Source organism: Ambystoma mexicanum, chromosome 12 (genome assembly GCF_040938575.1).
Source record: "Ambystoma mexicanum isolate Mex_15411 chromosome 12, UKY_AmexF1_1, whole genome shotgun sequence".
In the NCBI taxonomy this organism is placed as follows: Eukaryota; Metazoa; Chordata; class Amphibia; order Caudata; family Ambystomatidae; genus Ambystoma; species Ambystoma mexicanum.
The window spans coordinates 686,516,451-686,540,155 of record NC_090936.1 but is presented as its reverse complement, the minus strand read 5'-3'; the positions used below and the strand labels follow the sequence as shown (position 1 = coordinate 686,540,155).

The 23,705-nt window shown below is 43.1% G+C and overlaps 1 protein-coding gene across 3 annotated transcripts in view; it reads right to left on the bottom strand.

The window, feature by feature from the left end:
* Window positions 1-23,705, bottom strand: part of CPNE8 (copine 8) — a 2,424,038-nt gene that overhangs the window by 1,086,639 nt on the left and 1,313,694 nt on the right. The window lies entirely within an intron of this gene.

The following is a 23,705-nucleotide window of genomic DNA, read 5'->3' as shown; positions in this document are numbered from 1 at the left end:
TTGGTGTACTGACAGTTGCCGGAAAGGGCACCTCATGGGTCTCGACGGGTACATACATTAAAGCTGAATATAATGATGCAGGTTTCCCAATTAAAGTAGTGATTATGTTGCAGGAGTTATGGTAACTCCAGGACAATTGGATAAGATGAAGACTTGATGATGTCTAACGTGATGAATTCCTGATGTGCATTATTATGAATCAGTAGCAGAACTGTATGTTGTTTAACGGACCCGGAAGACCAAGGAATTCCATCGATAACCTCCACCAGGGTGGCCGTTTGTTTGCCCAAGCATGTAGTGGATTCAGTTATTGCTATTCTATAGACAATGTAATTACTAGAAGCACCCGAATCCACTAATGCCACTCTGGATATAGGTCTGGAATTCCAGGAAACTCGGATTTTCAGGAACAACAAAGAGACACCTGGAACAGGTTCTTCCATATGGAGGGATTGAGGAGTGCAGGGGCCTGTTGTTGCCCGCTCTACTGACAGCATGCCAGCTAGTTTCCCACTGACTTAGGTGGTCTCAAGGAGCACACATCCAGAAAGTGACTGACACCCCGACAATAGAGGCACAAGCAAATCATCGGAGCATTTCTTCTCAGATTCAGACAATAGGTGCACACAGTGCTCCGAGTTGCATTAGTTCAGGCGTGATTTTACCTGTCAAGTTGGAAACAGATGGTCACATTGTAGGACCTAATGGTGCTTGTTCGATTCTCCCATGTTCACCCCATCTTTCAGCTGGACTATGGGCTGTGCGTAAGAGACTTGGTCAGAACTTGCAAGGAGTCGGGTTCCCAGACATCCAGCTCATCTTCAATATCTTCTCTCCCCCCTAAAATAGCATTCTCTGTGTTACCTACAGCCACTATGAGTCTACGACTAACTGACAGAAATGGCTGATGTGGGACACAGTACCATGGACCCTTGATGGTGTCTATTAGCTGGTTCTGTGCCAAGGAAGCAAGATTTCAAGAGTGAAATCCCTCTGGAAATGCTTTCTCATTAAAGCTATCCAGTATGGGACTATTTGCGGACAAGTAAGGAGAAGGCCATGCCACAGGAACAATCTGAAAATAGTGGGCTTGCTAGAGTGGGCAGAGATGGGGGCAGGAATGGGGCATCCTATTCAACATTATGGGTATGAACTGATACAAAATGGACATTTAAATTACCTCCACGATTTGGATACCACTGCTTGTATTACCATTGATCACGGGTGTTTTGTGATATGATGTGAATGGACTGTTTATTATATCAAAGATATGTGGCACTTAGTCCTGCTGATTGAACCAATTCCGAAATGCAAATGGATTGGAAAGGAGTAAATTGCGCACTGTCTCACCAAAAGTTCATAATTACAGTGAAATAATATTTCAATAACGTATTTCCAAAGAGTGTTCTTAAATTATCAATGTATTCCTGGTGTTTCAGCCGACACGTGTTTCAACCACAAAAGTCGTCATCAAGGCTGTTCAGTTTGTTGCATACATCAAATATTGTAAACAAATAATAAGATGGTATGTTCATAGACAACGGGGCAAGATTACTATTTTCATTTCAACATTTAATCATTGGTTTTGATTGAGATTTGCTATATACAGCCGTATAATGTTTGTATAATGAACCTCGCTTTTCACCACTACTCCTTTAATCTATAAACCAATATATACATGGTGTCTCTCTTTCCCCGAATTGGGCAACGAGCTAAGCATGTAGCCCAACGGTACATTCATTTCAGACACTGATTTACCTATTTGGGCACTTAGTAGAGCCTTTGATATTTATTTCTCATCACCATGGGTCCTACTAGACGCTGAATCTCTCTAGATTATGTTAATACATGTACAAAATTAATTGGGCGCAAATTATATCTTTGCTCTTTGATATCATCTGGATGGGTCCTCCCCACCAGACTCATATTCGCGGACCAGGTCATTGCCTTTTGAAATACTTGTTTTACCTTAAGTAATCCCTTTTCACTCACTTGACACCTAGGACAATACCGCCTTAGTCTAACTTAGACTATCTTACCATTGTTTCCCTGCAGTACAACATAGTCACAATGCGCAAGCACAGAGGCACGTTTCATTATCATGAATATGGAATGAGATAGTTCATGATGGGATTAAAAAAGGAGAGACTAACAGGTTAACAACCTTCAATACAAATTAGGACTCGAAGCACTAATGTCCAACATGCATAATTAATAACTCTCTATTTGTGAGACTTAACAATCTTCACCAGGTTTCGTCCTTGTGATGTTTTGTTTGCATGTGACGTCACGCGTTAGAATACGTGTGACATCATCACACCAAGACATCACATCATGCAACGTGATTTCCATTGCGCACTGGCACGGAACAAATAAAGGCTTCCAACAAGGCTGGCAAGTCTAACATGAAGGAATGGAACACCATGACTGTTCTAACGCCATTTGAGGTGAGTTACGTTTTAATGATATGGACCTTAGTTATGTCTGTTCACGGCAGACACATTCTTTTAATTTTAACACAGCAACTGCCACATTTATTTGCACTCTGTAAGATTGGCTAGTTTTGTTTCATTTTTGCGATCTAATTTACCTAATATGGTCGGAGATTCATGTCTTCAAGAACTTTGGAAATCGTTATTTACAAATAACTTTCTGATCCACTCAGCAATCTACTTACACTATTACGAGATTATGATTAAAATTATCATTGGCACAAAACCAATGCAATTGCAATGTAAGAAATTGTGGCACACTCAACAATCTATTCTTACATCCAAAAGGCAGGGATTGCATACCCATACTGAATCGGACAAATTATTCACAGACTACATGCTATGCGAAAATTAGTTTTATCAGCATAACCTTTCAATACAAGGTGAGGGGTCACTGTGCCACTTTCAACATTCTCATCATATTATAAGCGGAGTAAATCCCATGCTTAGTAGGAATCTTTTTCCATTTGTATTTATATATTTTCTAGATGTGTTAAACATACTGATGCGACTTTACTAATCGGAGTCCACCAATTCTACCAGGCCATGTGCACACTGTGCGCAACAACAGTAATTCACGGTATGTTGAATTTTATACTGATTTTGTTTCAATTGGATAAACAGGATCTCTATAAATACACGCAATGGATTAACCTTTGTATACACTATCCCCAACAGGCAAATAGACTCATTCTATAGAAGAATTGGTAAGCAAACATTTTTCACTAGTGGTGCATGACACCGTGGTGAAAGTCATGTTAGGAGACTGTATCGCTATAACATGGTTCTCATAGTGTTTTCCTTCACTTTTTCAAATGCAACCGTTCTTGGTAAACTGTTGCTCCTACTTATCATCAATCTTTTAAAAGTACTTAGCTATCAGAGACAATATTTATTGAATGACTAACACTGATATGTGTCTTGTCACAATACTGGTGTAGGGAAAAGTGAGGTGGCACTTCCAATCTATTTCCTACCTATTAACAAGTATATCATAACTTTATTGATTGTCGATTCATTCTTTTTCCATTGTTATTTCTTTGTTTCGTTTTCTGCTAAACCCTGAATCTATAAACTGAGGTATGGTATGTTACAATTTTATTTTTATTTTCATTTTTGACTTTACCCAATTTCTTTTTCTTGTTTGTTGTTTTATTATGACATTAATCCACATATTTGCTTTCACAATCATATGATGCTAATATGGTTTTTATTACCTTCCATTAGTATGAACATACCATCTTATTATTTGTTTACAATATTTGATTTATGGAACAAACTGAACAGCCTTGAGGATGACCTTTGTGGTCGAAACACTTGTCGGCTGAAACACTAGGAATCCATTTAAAATGTAAGAACACTCTTTGGAAATCCGTTATTGAAATATTATTTTATTGTAATTGTGAACTTTTAGTGAGCCACTCCTTTCCAATCCATTATCACTTTAGTACAATATCGAGGCCCTAGTTTGGGTTGGCTTTGTGGAAGGGATACCGCTGCATGTACTTATTTACATTACCTTGAAAGGTGGTTAATAAGCGCACAAGTATTATTTGGAACCCACTCATCAACTTATATGCTTTATAGCAATTCTGAAATGCATTGGCTTAATGTGCCACGACACTGATCTGGAAATGCACACTGCTTTCTAATTACAATCTGGAACGATTTTGGTACACCTCCACCATACCTTCGCCTCACTCTCTGACCAGCCTGCCTTGGCCCTCCTCCTACCCCGACATGGGAGGCTAAGAGCTTTGGGTCATCTTTGACTCTACACTGTCCTTCTCCTCACACATCTCTGACGTCTCTAAAAAATCGAACTTCTTACTGCACCTCCTCAGAGGTACTCTGCCTTTCCTATCCTTCCCTCAGAAGCTCACTGTCTCCCAATCTCTGGTTCTCTCCAGAATGGACCACTGTAACAGCCTCTTTCTAAATCTACCTGCCTCCACTCTCCATCCTTTACAACTAATCCAGAACAAGACTGCAAGACTTATCCTTGGCCTCAAGCCCTGGGATCGTATCTCTCCAGCTCTGAAATCCCTCCATTGGCTCCCAGTAGATGCAAGGATTAAATTTAAAACCCTCTGCATTGTCCACAAGGCTTTGTGGTGCCGGTGTCCAAAATACCTTCAACTATCCCTCTGTAAACACCTCCCCTCTCGAGCCCTTCGCTCCTCTACTTCTAACTCCTTCAGAGTCAGTCGTTTTTTCAAAGAAACGTGCCGGGGGTAGATCTCTGTCTTCGGCTGGGGCCTCCCTTTGGAACAGCCTCCCTGCCACCTTGAAACTTGAGGCGAACCACTTCTGGTTCCGTAAGCAGCTCAAGACCTTCCTTTTCGGCTCTGCCTTTTCCCCTCTTCTCCCCTGCTGATCTGTTCGCTCTCTCGGCACTGTGCACCTCGCCACCCTCTGACCTTCAGGCCCAGGTACCTGCTCTGCCTCCGGGCCACCACTTGCACTGGGGTCTGTCTCTGTACCCATACAGTCCCTCACCCACTTTTCTTCTGCACTTATCAGATATACCCTATCTGACTAACCTAGCACTTGCCACTTGCTGGCTGTACTACCATTGTTTCATCGGCTTTATGTATTTATTTATTTTACTTATTTACATTTATTCTGTTCTCTCCTCTGTTCCGCACTTTCCACTTCTCCCCCCTTCCATGCACTTTCCCCCTTTTCCCTTTTTCATGCATTTGTGCATTCTTAATTTCACTGGGCCTAGTAAGATCGCTGTTTTTGTTCTCCCATGTTCCCCTCCCTTTGCATGGTCGCGCTCTGAAACACTTGTGTATGAGCGCAATATAAATAAGATATAATTTCATTTCATTTTACAAAAAAAGACTGAAAGTTGAGTTCTAATGCATTTTGCGAAAAAGAGAACAATAGAAATCAATTACCAAAAATGTATGTACCTCTCATGGAAGAAAACACTGAGTGAACCACAAATTAAGAAGACTTCATAGTTCTTATTTTGCTAGCACCCTATTAAGCACCCCTTTAAGCTCCTTTAGAAAGTCCTACTAAAATATTGGACCAGCCTCTAGGAAAAAACCTAAGAAACAAGATGTGCCACACACCCTGGCCCAAAAACAAAGAAAGAACCCTCCCCACTTGGCCTTTTTTTATGAGCTTTATATTGCTTCCGGTCAAGGACATGTTGCTGCCAGGGAAATGGGGGTTCCAGGATGCAACCTGAGAGCCAAGTAAGGTTAAAATCCAGTTTTCCAAAGATCTGAGCATAGCAGTGGTTTAGCAGAAGAATGTTTCACCAATGCAAAGCTGAATGCCAGACTAGTGCACTATGATGCCATGCTTAAATTTAACCTGAATAGTATTCTCCATAGCTTCACCGACTATTGATAGGCTGAAATATTTGTTCACTCTTATAAGGAAAGGGCAATATTGAAGCCTAGAAACCGAGTGAGCTCCTACTCTGGACTACTGTTGACAGACTGTCTCTTTTTAGATCTTGTTTGTTTATGCTTTTCAGCATTTTATTGCATATTTTAAATATAATTGTGCTTACGGTGTTTAATTTTTGCAGGGGATTGGGCATGTGGTGCATTCTTAATTCCATAGTTGTTTATGGGGGACCTGATTTGGGTCCCAATTTTATTTAATGAACAATGGTGTATTATGGTGCAGTCTTTATAAACCTCCATTGTATATTTATTTTAGGCCACGGTTGCGTTCATGGCTCCCCAATCCCATTGTCCAAACGGCCCTTGCGTTCCAAGGTAGAAAACATTCCACAGCAACCCAGTGGGGCCAGCCTGGAGGATTCACTTCCTTTCTTCTGACCATGGAGGGGAATGAAAGAGAATTATGAATGAAGACTAACCTGTGGGCTACTTGCAGGGTGTGGGGGCAGTGTTGCCTGGGCCATACACCATAATGGAGGCCAGGCAGGGTTTCATTTGCTGCACTTGTCTCTCACAATTGAAGGATGTGGAGTGGGCTGAAGCAAAGACCTCACACCCATATCAGCTTGAGTGAGGCTTCATTTGGGATAACCAATGATTGTCTGCTCAATAAGGCAAATATACAAACTCAATGGTCCTGGGAATCCATGGAGGCCTTGCTTGGCAGCTCACCCAAACATGTTGAAATGGAGCAGAGGGACTATGGTCTAATTTCTGAAGCACTTCATTATTTTGTTTCAGGGAGGTTTTGAAAGATGATGTGCTCCAGAAAAGATGGTCAGTAACTTACATGTATATCCTGGCACTTTCATGCTTGTGTTGGGAGGGAGAATGTACTGACTGTCTATGCTTGCTCCTCCTTTATTCTTAATTCTGTACTTACCAAACGATGAGACACTAGAGCCCTGTGTTTGAGCACCCTGCTGTTGTATGGATTACAGTTGTTGCAACTGAAATAGACAACCATCTTGGTGAGATGTTGGGGGTGGATTGGGCCCAATGTAGCGGATCGGCACAGTAGTGGGGCACATGGACATCCTTGTTGGGGGGTGAGTCCCTACTAGATATGTTGGGGGTATCTATGTATGCACTGTACTCTTACAAACATACTTATTGTTGAAAATTTATCTGACTTGAGGGTGGGCAGGTGTCAATGCCAGCCCATAGATTGGAATCTTGACATTCTACTAATGGTGTACATAGGAACACTTGTGGGACGTGGGTGTGCTCTGCATCAGGAGTGCCTGTCATTCTGTTTCGAATGTGCCTCTTCTTTGGCTTCCCTTTACCCATTTTCTCTTCCCCTTCAGTTATTTGCCCTGGGGCGGTTGCTTTTGTAGGACACACAGTCCTTCCTTGAATTATGTGGTAAATGAGTATTTTTGTTTGAACGCAGATGCATACTTTGCAATTATGCTTGATTGGTTTGTCCAAACATCATTCCTCCTGACTTGGTTCATGGGAGTTGCCGAATTGGGAAATTATACAGAAGGGGTTGCAACACTCAATTTAATCCTATCGCTAAATGTATTGGTGCAGAGTAAGGATCACTCACTGGGAAAATGATCCTATATTAATTGTTGAATTGAGGCCTATGATACTGTCTCCCTATCTAAGCTCGCTGGTGGGGGAGGAGGAGGAGGATGGAGGGTAGTCTAAGGTTCCTGAATTATAATGGGAAGGGGCTGAACAGACTGGTCAAAAGTAAAAAGGTTTTGCTCCATTTGAGCAGAAAATAGATATTGCTTGGGTAAAAGAGATGCACTAGTTGGAAGAAGCGAAGGATTGTCTATTCAAAAACATGTATAGTATAGATCTTTCAAGCTGCCACACATCTATATCTAAGGGTGTGATAACTGTTTAATTCTGAAAACAAGGGTATGGCCAGTGATTATTTTTTCTACTGTGATGCGCTAGAGGTGATAGTTTGTGTGCGATACTTACTTGTGCCTTTAGGGTGGGAAGTAATATAAAGAGGGGGCAGGCTTTGTTCGAGCATAGCTAAAATGTAGATAAGGCACAGCTCTCTGGTCTAGACTTACTAAAATCCAAAAGCACTCTTGAATGTGAAGCATGTGCTGCAACCTTATTTGTGCCAGAAAGCTGACCATGCTATGGATAAAGTTCTAGTAAAATTGTTTCCAGTAGGCTTAAAAAGTAGAAAACTCCAGTTAGTTTATGTCACTAATGACGTCAAATTGGTTACCTGGATGGAGGATATAGTGGTTGACATCCACACCTTTTATGAGCTCATCTATACCTTTGCATTTCCTCTTGATTTAGCTGGATTGAATTACGCTCGGCAGTAACCCCCGAAACTGACAAGCACTGACTCCTCGAGCCATGATGGGGTCATTACCCTTGCATATATTTTTTAACATGAAGACTGCGGAGTTTGAGGAATTTTCCATTTTTTTAATGATACATTTACTGACATATTGGCTCTGTTACCAGCACAGTTGTTTTACCCCATTGTGGTGAATAAGTGTAAACCGTCTTCAATGAATGTGGCCCTGAAAACTCACATCCCTAAGCTGGATAGTGATAGGATCAAGGTGGAAAACTATAGCCCTATTTCATTACTGAATACAGACATTAAATTGCTGACAAGGGTTTTTGTGTCCTGCCTGGAAGAAGCTTTGCACACAACGGGTCCTAAAGAATCAGGTAGGATTTTTCAGTGGGCACTTCGGATCAGGCAGTATCCTTGATTATACGTTTTGACAGTAAGAAGACCTTTTACAGATTTAGCTGGGAGAATTCTTCATTTAGGCTTTATGGTTTTGGTTATGGCCCTATTTTTTTTTTAGACTTGTTACTCAAAATAGATTTACCTGAATCAGGTACTTTCATGGCAATTAAGTATTTTAATTGCTTACTAACACCTGAAATTCAAACCAATTGAATAACGTTCCACATTTTTATTTTAAATTGTATTAGTTGATAAGTACTACACACATAATCATATGATACTTCAGTATTAGTGTATTGTTCCATGTTATGTTATTATTATTGTTTAGTGTAATAAAATAAAATATGCATCAAAAGAGGTGAACAAATATATTCTAACTTATATAATCAACAATGTCATAAATTATGTAATTATTGATCTCATCAGAAATGTGATGTATGATGTCATTAGTGATAACATTAGTGATGCCATCAGTGATTTCATGTGTGATGTAATTAGTGATGTCACCCGTGATGTCATCATTGTCATCATTGTGGTCATACGCTGCGCAAAAGGGAGCACACAGTTATGGTGGACTTGCTTGAAATGCAAGTGATGAATTTCTGGGGTTTGTTGTGCTAAATCTAATCACCTCAACTCTCTCTTAACTAATGTTTTTTCACTGAATTTGAATTTCACTGTACATGTTGCACCAATAGTTTTCTTTTGGGCCCAGTAGCAATGGCCTTCAGCTGTGGCCAATGGCCATAGCCGCCCATGTTGCATAGTTTATTGAGGTCCCACTAGCCTTTGGCCGTGGCCACTGTATGTGCTGCACCAACAGTTTTCTTGTGGGTCCACTAACCGTGGTCACGGCCTACAGCCGTGACCCCTGTACATGTTGCATAGTTTCTTGAGGTCTCATCAGCTATGGCCTTTGGCTGTGGCCTCTGTACATGTTTCACCAAAAGCTTTCTTATTGACCCACTAGCCGTGGCTACTGGCCATATCACACAATTAATTTGTTAACAAAAACTCATTGCCCCCTGCCCAGTAGATGTAGGCGCGGCAGATGTTAAACCTTTTTTTTTAAACTCCTTATTCCCACAATAATATCACAGTAATCTTTTCTAATAGCAAAAATTCCTACAGCAGAGCTGTGGTTCGCCGATTCCTGCGATAACAGGAACAAATTCTCAGAATTATAAGGTCTTCTACATCTTCACAGGCATTCAATATGTTTCACTGTACTTTTTTCCATATGCCCTCACTCCACTCAATTGATTTTACCCTTCCTAATCCTCTCCAATATACCCCATCACTCATCACTTCATGTGATGCACATTTAGTTATGAGCGCATCTTGAGGGTTGCCGCAGTAATCTTGTGAGATTCCTGTTGTCTTCATCAGATAAACCAAAAATGTTCTACCTGTAACTGCCTCCTCAACCAACCTCCAAATCCCCAACATCACATGGTATCTTATTTCCCATTCCTGACTACGTCTAGCCTGATGTGATCACTATTGCTATTGCAATTGGTATTTATATAGCGCCTGCGGCAAGGCGATCGGTATCCAGTTAATATGCCCAAAAAAAATTTCGAATGACAAAAATGTCAAAAAAATGTTGCTGAAACATTTTTTTTCGAATGTATTATTTTTTAATGTACATGTTTTTTTTGTTTCGCGAGTAAAAAAAAGGGTTAAAAAAAAATCAAAAAGTGCTTGGGGGTAGAACCCCCCCATTTCAAACAAAAAAATAACAATAAAAAGAAATTCGAAATATTCTTTTTCAGTAAAATCTTTTTCGACATTTTGGCATTCGAAATAATGTAATTCGAAATAATCACTATAAACCAAGGCCATCTATGCGCTGTCGTTCAAAATAATCTGTGACCACATAGAAGTGACTACATAAACAGAAGAGTTTTGATTCTCTTTCTGCAGCTGATGAGTTATTACACTCTCTAAGTTCATGGGGCAGGGTTTATTCTGAAGCTTTTTGGCATCCTTTTTCCTTCGACAAATAACGTTTTGAGTTCTATCATGTTTACCATCTACTGAGCAAAGCAAAAAATGGCAGATTTCATTTCTCAAAAGCTTCTCAGTCTCTCTGTTGTAAAGGACCAGGGCTGATGTATATATAAAGGTTTTTTATTTTTTTTTGTTGATGTTTTAGTTTTGTCTTTTTCATCATTGTGATTCGTGCAAAATACGTGGTTAAAAGAAAAGAGGAAAAAAAAAAAAAGGTGTAGGCTGTGGTGCTAGGAAAGCGTTTTTCCTCCGTTGATCTCGAGAATACTGTGAAGGTAAAGGACAACTGTGAATATGTATTTGTTATTTTGTCCACTGAGAATCGCAGCCCATCTTTCATCTGTTGTCATTTGCTGCAAGGCAAGGTCAAAGTAGGCCCCGAACTGCCTGCGCTGGTTGGCGAGAGAGGGACATTCCATGACCAGATGGAATATGGTTTCTGGTGTTGTGATGATTTCACAAAATCGACAGTGGTTCTGGTTTTTTGGGATCTGTCTTGTTGATGCCAAGTAGTCGTTAGTTGGTAAGGTGTTCAACCGGATTTTTAAGAAGGTTATTCTGATAATTGGATCAGGGAATGATAAGATGTATGGTTGTGGTTCATGTAGTTTTCTGTTGTCCTTATTGCACTGCAAAGTCCGTTTGTATGTGTTTTTCTTTTCGATGGTTTTGATCCAATCGTTTTGTAGCATTTTGATTTTGGCGTGTTGGGGGCTTTTCGTTAGAAGTTCTTCCGATATGTCCTCTTGCTCCATTTCTTTGGTTATTGTTTTTTTCCAGGTTTGTAGTATTGTATTATTTAGAGCAGTTGAGTTGGTTTTCAGGATTTGGATTGCAGGGGTTTTGTCATCCGACAATATTTTGCGGTAGATATCCAGTCTTTTCCATCGTACCATGGAGCCGATGGATTGGGTAGCTACTTCATAGCGAATTCTCGCCATGGGATATGATTGAGGAAGGGTTAAGATCTTGCGCCAGAATATTGCTTCAAATTTCGCCCAGTCTACCTGGTCTGCATTCATCATTGTTTCAGTTCCATATGTTATGATAGAAATGTATTTTTGTCTGTAGAACATGATGATGGGCTTAAATGAGAATTTTCCGTATTTTCTGTGTAGAATACATCCCTGTCGTGCGAGCGCTTGAGCCTTTTGTTCTAGGTTGTCTAACCAGTCTGTTTCTGTCTTTGATTGATTGATGATGATGCCGAGGTATTTAAATGTTGTGACATTTTCCAGTCGTATTCCATTGATGTTGAAATCCGGTGGTTTTTTTGCTTTTGCTTTAGATTTCGTTAGGGACATGGTTTTTGTTTTTGTGCTGTTGATTGTTAGCTCATTCTGTTTCATGTAGTCACTTAGTGCTGTAAGAGAGAGTTGAAGTCCAAATGGTGTTCTGTTGAGCAAGACAATGTCGTCTGCATAGGACATGATGGGGACCGGTATTGAGTTTATTTTTGGAGGATTTGTTTGAGTGTTCAAAAGGTGTTGGTCAATGTCTGATGTAAACAAGTTGTATAGAGTCGCTGCGAGGGGGCATCCTTGTTTTAGACCATTCACTGTGTTGATAGGCTCCGTTGTCAAACCTTGTTTTGTGAGTCTGATTTTTATTGAGGTGTTTGAGTAAAGTTGTATGATGGGTTCAAGGATGTTCGCAGGGCAGTTCCATTTGCTCAGTTTGTCCCAGAGCTTTTGACGAGGTATTGCATCAAAGGCCATCTTTAAATCAATGAATGCCGTGTAAATCATGGACTTGTTGTTTATTGCTTCGTGCTTGATGACGTGCAATAAGAGAAGATTGATATTAGTTCCAACGTTACGTGTGAAGCCTGTTTGTCGTGGTGAAAGTCGTCCAGTGGAAGTGGCCCATGCAATGAGTTGCCTCAAGAGAGCTGTTGCGAAAATTTTTCCGAGTGGGTCAAGCAAGGCAATCGGACGGAAGTTCTGAGGAAGGTCACGTGGTCCTTGTTTGTGGATCGGAACTATGGTGGCTGTTCTCCAAGTAGTTGGAATTCGATTGTGTATGTTTATAATTTCCAAAATCTGTGTCATAAAATCTGCCCATATCGCAGGATCTTGTTTAAGGACAGCATTAGAGAGTCCATCAGGGCCCGGAGCTCTTGAGGGATTAGCGCCTGCTAACTTCTTTGAAATGTTTGCAATGAACATGGAGTTGGTCACCCTGAGTTACCTGGGGGCAACCAGACGTGGACTCCCTGCTCACTGTGCTCAGAGAGACAAAGCTTCACCTCACTGATGAGGCCCACCAAGGCTGAAACACGTGTATGGGGTTGCTTTTGGTACTCTTGTTCAGAGAGGAATTGCCATAGCATTTCGGTGCTGGACTGCCCATGTGGGCGGGACAAAGACTGATATGCAAATGGATATTTCCCATCTGTGAATGGTACAGTGAGCAAAAAGCAGGTGCTGCAAATTCTCATCTCAGAACAGGTTATCATGCCATATTCTTTCTGGAGAGGAGCGCCTGCTACCTTTTTTGAAATATTTGAAAGGAACTTGGGGTTGGTCATCCTGAGTTACCTGGGGGCAACCAGACGTGGACACCCTGCTCACTGTGCTCATAGAGACAAAGCTTCACCTCACTGATGAGGCCCAACAAGGCTGAAACACGTGTATGGGGTTGTTTTTGGTACTCTTGTTCAGAGAGGAATTGCCATAGCATTTCGGTGCTGGACTGCCCAAGTGGGCGGGACAAAGACTGATATGCAAATGGATATTTCCCATCTGTGAAAGGTACAGTGAGCAAAAAGCGTGTGCTGCAAACTCTCATCTCAGAACAGGTTATCATGCCATGTTCTTTCTGGAGAGGAGCGCCTGCTACCTTTTTTGTAACTTAATTATATACCTGCACATAAATCAAATAAAAATTGCTTTAATTATAAGAGACTCTGGATCATACTTGCGTGCGACAAACTTCGTTACAATCCTCTCTTTGCGAAAGACATTTCGGAGGACAGATGGACATGTCCAGAAGGTCCAGGTACCACGTTCTCCTGGTCCAATCCGGGGCAATTAGGACCATGTGGCTTCCGAACCGCGACTGAAAAATCACCATCATCTCCTGACGAAATGAATCCCATCCCGCAGGAGTGGAATGCTTGTTGGGACAAACAACCCGCCCACGGGCAGAGTCCTCGGACGAGGACGGGGAAGGCGACCAGTGACAGCGCTTCCGTGAGTGCCTCGAAGAGGCAGAAGAATGGCGGGACCCACTCCGGGACCGAGACCCCCCGGACCTACGTCGACGATGCGGAGAGTCGCCCCTCGAATCGCCAGTCGAAAGCCCAGTGGATTTCGGCTTCCAGGGCTTGGCCACCTCATCGACAGAAAGCTTCTTCTTACACTCCTGCAAGGCCTTCGAAGTTAACGACTGGCAATCGTCACAATCGTCCGTGGTGTGGTCCTCACCGAGGCACCAGAGGCAGGCGTCGTGCTGGTCTGTCAGCGACATCTTGGAACCGCAGTCCCGACGCTTCTTGAAACCCTCCGCGGGGTAGAAGAAGATGAAGACATCATGGAAATCTTCACAAACGAACAGGTTTGAAGAACAGAAAGAACAGAACTCAGAAGAACCGAGGCGCGCTGAGATCTCCGAAGCGAACTCGCGGAAAAAACGGAACTGAGGCTACGGGCGTCGTGCGTCCTACGTATAACATCCGGTGACGTCGGCTCGACGGAGGCCCTCGAGGACAGCGTATCGACGTCATCGACGCAGGACACAGAAACTTTTCCAAGGCAGCACAGCTGTGGTGATTACCTGTCATAGATATGGAATATGTCGGAGGACCCAATCCACTCTCCACCCAAACCGTCTCAACCTCCTGATTACTTGCGGAATTCCAGGGACCGGCGGAAATGCGTATAGCAGTGGAAAATCCCAATCCACCACGAACGCATCTCCTAGAGTTCCTCTCGGAGGAAATTCCCTTGAGCAGCACCTTTCGCACTTCCGATTGATCACAAACAGATCTACTTGAGGGGTTCCCCAAAGGGCGATGATCTCTTGAAGGACTTCCTGAGCTAGTTCCCACTCGTGGGAGACTGTTCTCTGCCTGATCAGAGCGTACGCCATCATGTTCTCACAGGTGAACTGCCGATAGGGAGATTCCTTCTTGAATTGCCCAGTACCAGAGCTACATTGCTTCTCTGCACAGTGGTAGTGAACCTACACCTCCTCTTTTGTTGAGGTAATGCATGGCCACTATGTTGTCTGTCTATATCAGGACATTCTTTCCCCGTACAGAGGATAGAAAAGCCTTCAGTGCTAGTCTGATTGCCCTCAGCTCCAAAAGGTTGATGTGTAGTTTGGACTCTGATGGAGACCAATGACCGCTGACTGTCAGATCGTTAGTGTAGGCTCCCCACCGCGTGAGTGAGGCATCCGTCACTACTGTAATCTCCGACCATGTTGCCAAAATTGTTCTCCCTTAAGAATATTGTCCTTGCGGGTCCACCACAGAAGATGCTGTGCAACCCTGCTTGGAACCTGAAGTAGGTCCGACATTTTTCCTGAGAACTGGGACCACTGAGTTCTTAGAGCTCACTGAAGTGATCTCATTCTCAGGCGGGCCTCTGGCACCATAAAAATGCAGGATGCCATGAGGTCGAACAACCTCAAGAAATCGAAGGCCCGAAGATTCTGGGCACTCAAATTTGGAAACCATCTGAAGAATGTCTTGAGCCCTCACCTTGGGTGGTGAGCACTTTCCCAAGGATGTATCTAATACAGCCCCGGTGTACTGGAGCTGTTGGGAAGATGTCATCTGTGACTTCTTGAAATTGAGGGAGAAGCCCACTCTGTGTAGGGCGTGGTAGGTGATTTTGAGATGATCCAAGGCTTGCTTGGGAGAACGCACCCTGATCAGCCAATCGTCCAGGTAGGGGTAGACATGAATCCCCCCTTCCCTGAGATGCGCTGCCACCACCACCCTCAGTTTGGTGAAGACCCTCGGACGAAGGTCAACCTGAATGGCAGGCCTCGAAACTGATAGTGTAAGCAGTCAACGGCGAACTTCAGGTATTTTCTGTGCTTGAGATGGATTGGCACATGAAAATAAGTATCCCAGAGGTCCAATGACACCAACCGATCCTGTAATTGGAGGGCCTGAAGGATCTGAGAAAGAGTAACCATCTTGAATGTGTCCTTGCTGAGGAACTTGTTCAAGTATCTCAAATCCAAGATGGGTCTCAGTCCTCTGTCTTTCTTGGGGATCAAAAAATACGGGGAATACCAACCCTTGTTCCTCTCTGCTACAGGCACTGGTTCGATAGCACCATTCTGTAGCAGGGTTAATATTTCCTACACAAGGAGCGTGTCTGGAATCCTCAAAGAGTGTTTCCCCAGTGGATTGGTGTGAGGCTGTGTCATGAATTGTAGGCAGTAACCATGGGTTATTGTCTCCAGAGCCCGCGCATCTGAAGTAATGGCTTGCCATTCTTCGAGATGCTGAGACAGTCTACCCCCCCACTGGTGACACGTGATGCAAGCTCTCAAAGTGGTTTTGAAGCAGTTGCTGTAGCTCCTGATGGCACGGTAGCTGCAGCTATAGTTGGCTTGGCACCTCTACCTCGTCCACCACGAGGGAACTTCCGTTGGCCTCTTTGACTGGCCATTCCTCTCGCCTTCCCAAATGAGTAGTAGTAGCGAAAAGATAGCCCCCTCCATGGCTGTCCTGCCGGATGAAAAGGCTGAGGTTGCCTAACAGCGGGCCCTAAAGATTTGGCAGCCGTCTCCGAGGTCTGCAACTTCTCAAGGCTCTCGTTAGCCTTGCTGCCAAAAAGTTGAGACCCGTCAAATGGCATGTTGAGGAGACAAGCCTGCACATCGGGTGCAAAACCTGACTTCCGCAACCATGCAAATCTGAGCATCACGGTGCTCGTGGCCATGGACCTGCTGATGCTATCTGCAGTGTCCAATCCAGACTGACGGGATTCACACATGGTTTTCTTGACGTCCTTAATAGCCAGGAAGCCGTTCCTTTCATCCCCTTCTGGAATATGCTCCCGTGCCATGGATATGCACTTCCACAGAGTGTACAGAAATTTTGCTAAGGCACATGTGGAGTTGACCGACTTTAGGGCCATACTTCCAGCTGAAAATAACTTTCATGCCCATCCATCCACGGGCTTGTCGTCCCTATCAGGAGGGATGGTAGGGTACGCTGCCTTGTTTGAGGTAGACGTGGCTGCCTGGACAACCAGATTCTCCGGAGTGGGCTGTTTGGACAGATAGCCAGGTTCGCTACTGGAAGGGCGGTATTTCCTTGTAAGGGATTTGTATTCCGCTGTGTTGGTGTCACAGGTGTCCCAATTTCTGGCCACCCTTTTTTGCAGAGCCACATGGAATGGTAATATAGGATCTGTAGGTGACCTTGATCTAGAATATCAGTCAGATCATCTTGAACAAACTGTACCGGGGGTCTAGCCCAGCCTAAATACTCCACCACTCTACACATCAGTTGTCGGTATGAGGAGTCAGCGTGCTCCCCAGGTTCTGACCCACCAAACTCCAATTCAGGAGAAGTATCAATGCCACTGGCATTATGTAAGGTATCATAAAGATCTTCCATCTTGCTCTCCTCTGATATGAGGCATTCCGGCACATTGGGGGTTCCACACTGGAGCCCAAAAGGGGCATCCTCCCCATCTGATCTTTCCTCTTCCTCAAAGATGGAAGAGAAGGATTTGTAAAAATCCTTCTTTTGCAGAGGAGTGAAAGTTTTTTCAGGAACACTCACAGGTTTTGAAGGCGTTTTGGTTTTAGCCTTTTTATGGGTTTCCTCTGGGGGCTGAACTGACACCGCCGGTACTTTTGGCGTTGATGGTTTCGGCGTCAGCGTCGATAATGGTGTCGATGGCGCTTATGACTTAGATAACGTTGACGAATCGACAGGCCCCTACAACAGTTTTGAAGATCTCGAACGCTCACCATGTCTCGAGTGATTTTTACTCATTCGAGCCCTTCAGGGCTCTCGATGTGAATCACGCCGAACACTCGGGCTCGAGGGCGTGCAAGTGTCCGGTCGAGACCGCTCCCTGCTGGCTTCCATAGAGGGCGCAGATGGAGCCTTACACTATTTTTCAAATATCTTTAGCATTTTCTAAGCAGAATGCTTACCACTCTGCAGGCGTTGACTGTTTGGTGGGGCATTTTACCCTCTCAGGGTTTTCGCCTGACGAGGATGAAGAGGAAGGCAACCTCCCCCTTCACTGTGGATGAAGAATGGCATGAGCCACTAGGGGAGCTTGATTGTTTTTTATCTTTCTTTTATCGAGCAGAGGGGTCTCTCGACTCCACAGTTGAAGAGCGATCACGTCGGTTTTACAGGGTTTGGTTAACTTCCCTACCTGCAACTTCCCCTTTAGTTCTCGTAAGGCGTTTCCTATCATAGCCTAACATTTTGAGCAGGAATCATTGTCATGGCCTTCACCCAGTCACCATAGACAAGAACGATGCAGATCCGTGATCGACATTTTGGAGTCACACTCCTTGCACTTCTTGAATCCGGTACGAGGAGTTGTCGAAGGAAAACTGCACAATTTGGAAACTACGCAATCAATTTTCCACGAGGCGCGCAGAGTTTCTCAAAGTACACATGTTTGCGGAAAAACAGAACTGAGGCAAACGGGCGCCATGCGTACTACTTATAACATCCAATGACATCACCCTCGACGGAAGCCTTCGAGGGACATCGACTCGACGCCTTCGACACAGGGCGCCCTCTGCCGACATTTTCTTCCGAAGCAGCCAAAGCTGGACCTAACATGTCAAAGATGCGGAATACATTGGAGGACTCAATCCATTTGAAATTACTAACTGTTTGGGAACAGGGCCACCCTGCTGTACGCCAAATGAGGATTTGTGCCAAAACAAGAAAGGATTTCCTTTGAGCGCTTCATGTCCAACTTGTTTCTTATTTGGAGAAAATCCGTTCAGCGGTTTGGCTGTGCGTGGAAGTAATATTTTGACATTTTCCCTATGGGAAAATTAATAGAAAAGTGAAAAACAGACCCTTGTTTGACCCTTTATATCTTTTAAACTGCAACACAGATTTGCATGAAGCTTTCAAGTCCTGGAGGGCCCGGGCCCTAATATAGGGGTTTCTGGAATGTTGGCTGAGCATGCAGCAGCTTGAACTTGGAGCTCCTGTCTCCCCTGATCGCTGATATATTAAAGGATAGTGGCATCCATGAACACTAAAAAAAAGATGGATAACCCTGAGAACCCTATCCCCAAAAAGACAAAAGCAGACATGGAAGAGGCCCCAAGTCCCAAAGATATCTATTCCTTGCTGTTGAAGGTGGCATAGGATGTAAGTGAGATGAAGTCCTCATTGGCTGATGTTAACCCTAAGGTTTCAAATCTGGAAGGAAAGGTCACTTAGAGATGGTTTGCAACAGAGGATGCATTACTTACTTACTTACAGCAGACATTTGGATAAAAACAAGTAGTTGAGGATGCCCCCTTAGACCTATTTTCATTTTGACACCCTGTTTGCCCACAATGTTAGCAAGGACTTAGTTGGCCTAGATGGAGAGAGTGGGAATGTAGTGATGCGAATGACTGGTTGCGTCTGATGTGATAGTGATGCACATTATTGGTAGTAAAATACATTTGTACGTGGGATTTTGTACATATTGAAAACCGCCATCATTTTTAACATTAGGCAAAATGGCGCTGGGGGCGCAGATAGGTTAACCGGTTTTGGTCGTATGGTTTGAATACCTTACTGTTCCATCACACTCCTGTGCTCCATATTTAATGCGAGTGTCCCATGCTGTAATGCGTGGTCCCGTTGATAGCGTTGTGGGGTGCCTTACTCTAAATCTGTCAGTCTCGGAGGAAAGGGAAGTAGCGCTCTGAACTGTGACATGGAGTTAACACAAGTGGTTTAGCTTTGGACAGAGAGATGACTGGCTGTAGGTGATTACTAATATATAAATAGATTCATTAATTGTGGCATACTGTCTGTGTGTGGAAAGTCACTTTACTGCGCACACGCAAACTGGGAATTGCAGAAGTACAGAAACCCTTTGCCAAATGCTGACAACATATGCCGTTTTTATATCATATCCACATTTCTTCTGCGAGCCTATTATACAGGCTGTTGCACTGAAGTTAGCGTGTCCAGGGTAATACATTTATAAATAAAAGGGCAGAAGCATGGCCTGGGAGGCAAAAAGGCTTTTGATTGAATTAGTTATGACGGTTCTTACTTTATGTGGTCAGGTGCTGCCAGAGAAGTAAGGCGGAGAGTGTTTGTGAGTAATATGCCCAAAAGAGTCGTATAATGGACACGGGCAGAAGACTAGGAATGTCAGGCACATCCAGTGTGCACATTATCAGCATAATGTTTACCTTTTTTCTATCTTGGGGACTTTTTGTACAACAGCTTTATTCTTCCTCCCACTGCATTACTTGTCCATGTTTTCATATCGCACAGCTTTTTCTGGTTGAAGCCCTGCACCTTTTACTCTGTATTCATATTAATGTATGGTCTGTGATTTGCAATGCAGTTATGCCTAGGATACATAAATAGTTTATTCAATAATAGGGGCACAATTTCAGATGACTCCAATAGTAATGTAACCCTTTGCGCTGAGATTAGTGCATATTTCAGAAAGGAATCTGGTTTATTTGTCCTAAACGACTGATGACATATTGTGAGACTAGAATGATACAAGAAAGGTTCTGTTAATTAGCGGGAGAACACTACTACTTAGTGGAGGAGGTTGCCTATACTTTTGAGAATATTAGTTTTGTGTTTATTCAATGTATCGTTAATATCTTTGGATAGGTTGTATAACCGTTTTTTAGATCTTACCTTATAATACTGAATAGACGAGGATACAGGAATCATTCAGAAGGGATTACTGGGTCGATTAATGCTATGCCAGGGTCTTAGTTCATGATCAGATGTGAGGTGGGTTAGATTTAGGAGGTTATGAGGAAATAGAAGGATGTATGCGATTTCACTGAATCAATTTCTCCTAATGGTGAAATCTTTAGAAAAAAAATGTCTTTGAATGTATTTATTTTATTATGCAGGGAGGAGGCCTCCATGCCCCCACCCACTTCCCCCTATCTTATCCTATACCCTTACCCCACCCCATCTATGTTTTAAAATGTAACCACTTACCCAACCAAATGAGAAGAAAATAAACTTCAAAGATTTCTCATTCTGTGAAATGGTATTCGGTGAAATGTAGGTATTCGGAAATAGAAAAACCAATGGGGTTAGTTGGGGGTGAAACATTTATAGGGATTTTTTGTGAAATTTAGATTGGGATGTTTGTTAATTAAGAATAGGGAACTTATTAAAGATTTAGGGGGGACGAATCTTAGAGTGGTCCGTTATATGCAATTTGGTGATTAAGAAAGCACTCAGTTACAACTCTGAGATAGAGATTTGAACTTAAGTTGCAGTTTTTCTGCACTTTATTTTTTTCTGCTTTTTTGCCTTTTTTACTTGCATTCAATTTGGAGAGATGTAGGTTTAGGTTTCCAGGTACTTATGAATTTAAATGAGTAATTTGTATTGAATTGAGATTAGGAATCATGAACGGTCCTTCCACTGGGGTTAAGGATATCCTCAATGTTGTATACTGGAAAGTGAATGGAATTAGTGGCCTGATAAAGAGGAAAAAGGTAATGCCTCACTTGCACCATTTGAAGGTGGATATTGCCTTCCTCTAGGAGACACTTTTTAGATGTAGAGTAACGGTTGGGTAGGACAGGTTTTTCACTCATCACATTCGTCAAACTCCAGGGGCTTGATGATTTTATTACGAAATTATTTTCCAGGAGCCGTTTTGGCTTCTCGCAGTGATAAGTAAGGACACATAGTCTCATTGACTTTGCACGTCCAGGACCTAGTCTTGTTGGTTTGTAATATTTATGTCCTGATTGGATACAGTAGTTCCTTTATTTGGGGAAGTGGGGGAACATTTGCATAATACAGGGGAACAGAAGAATAAGTTACTTACCAACTGTAACGTTCTTTCGACTGGATGTTCCTCCCACGTATTCCTCATTGACCCTCCCAGCCTACCCCACGGTACAGTTTACGTTTTCTTGCACTTTCCTCTCACAATGGGCATATCAGTCACAGGATGTTCCACGATTATTTCCTTGAAAAACCAGAACTGAAGCGAACGGGCGCGGCTCGAACTACTTATACCAACATTGATGTCGACACGGAACGGAGCCCGTCAAGGGACAATCGATGCCACAACCTCGAGTACAGCGCCCTCTGCTGATTTTTTTTTTCCAAAGCAGTGAAGCTGGCGATAACGAATTATCACAAGATGAGGAATACGTGGGAGGACACAATCCATTCGAATATCTAATTTGGACGAGACTTTAATGTGGTTTTAGATCCATTTCTGGATAGGAGCAGCCAGAGGTATATAGATGGGAGGAAGAAAGACAGAGTGGCCTTGGCCCTACTGATGAATGACTTTAGATTGTTGGATACGTGGCGACTGGAGCATCCGACTTATAAGGAATATACTTTTCTCTCAGGGGCCATGACGTCTATTCGAAAATAGATAATATCCTCACTTCGGGGTTGGTATCACAGAATTTCAGAAGATGTGAGATCAAAAATATTGTAGTCTCAGACCATGCACCAGTAACAATTGTTTTGTCACTGATTTACAATTCCAGAAGATCACACACATGGAGACTAAACACTTCAGTGCTGGAGGATGAGACTTTGAGAGAAGTGTTAGTGCCTGAGGCGGAGGAATTCATTAAATTAAATATGAATTAGGAGGTGGATCTGCACACAGTATGGGAAACCTTCAAGTGTGCGATGCGTGGTGTCTTAATGAGACTCTCTGGGGTTAAGCGCAGAGAGAAATCAGAGGAGCTAGCGGCCCTGAGTGCATCTGTAAAAGAACTAGAGAAAGAGGTGATGAGAAACCGGAGGGAAGAAGAGAAAACTGTATTAAAAAAGAATGGATTAAACAAGAACTTGAGTGTAATTGCAGAGAGGTCACTATTTAGAACACGATGCAGTTATTATGAAGGAGGTGAGAGATGTAGCTTTTTATTGGCTCATCATCTGAGAAAGTTTAGTGTGAGCAAGGCGATTTGTGCAATTGAGAAGAGTAGGGGTCGGATAACTTACAACCCTGTTGAGATAAACAGTGAATTTGGAGATTTTTTATGAAAGACTGGATCAGGAGACGCGTTTAGATAACTCTGAGATGATCGATGATTACTTGAGGAAACAGTCTATGTGGAAAAAGCAAATAGCATAGATGTGAAAAGGCGGCAGGAACAGTGGAGGCCAGAGAGAAAGAGAGGTTCAGGGGGCAAGTTAGAAGGTGGGATTGTGGGAAATTGGCAAGAAGCAGGAGAGGCACAGGATAGGAGAAGAGAAAATGCAAGTGTAAAGAGCATGAAGTCGGTAAGAAACAACTGAGGAGTGGAAGGGGGCACTGTCCTCCTAAGCATGGGGGCAGAGAGAAGACCCTTAACCCTGCTACGATTCCTGCCAATGTGGTGGATGAGGTCAGGGGCTAGATAAGTCCGAAACCACAAAAGGGAAGGGGAGACAATTTGAGTACCTGGGGTACAACAGCTTCGGAAGAATCTGGCGCCCAACCCTTATTAAGATGATCCAGAAAACTGCCAATCTGCAAAGAAAGACTCAACATAAAGTCAAGAAAGATTACCAGAGACTGTTTGCCACACAAAAGGGTTCTGGGTTTTGGGGAAGAGGCAAGGAATAAGGACCAGTTCTGAAGAGGCTAGGAGAAGCATCAGACATTAATGTTCTTTAACCCTACCCTGAGTGAGATAAATTAACCCATTGTGAGGTTTTTGCCTGGCCTCAAATTGTCTGTTGGTTTCACCCTGTGGCAAACACACATTAGTTTAGCTGCATGTCATATGTAGCTGACCACTTACATCATGAGGTAAGCCCATTTGGGCTTTGCACTTTCCTTTGGAGAGCGTTATCATGGCTCGTGTTCATTACTCTCTCTCCATTTGGTTAATCCAGTTTGTATCCATCTGCATTCCTGAGTGCCATTTACATCTACTTGA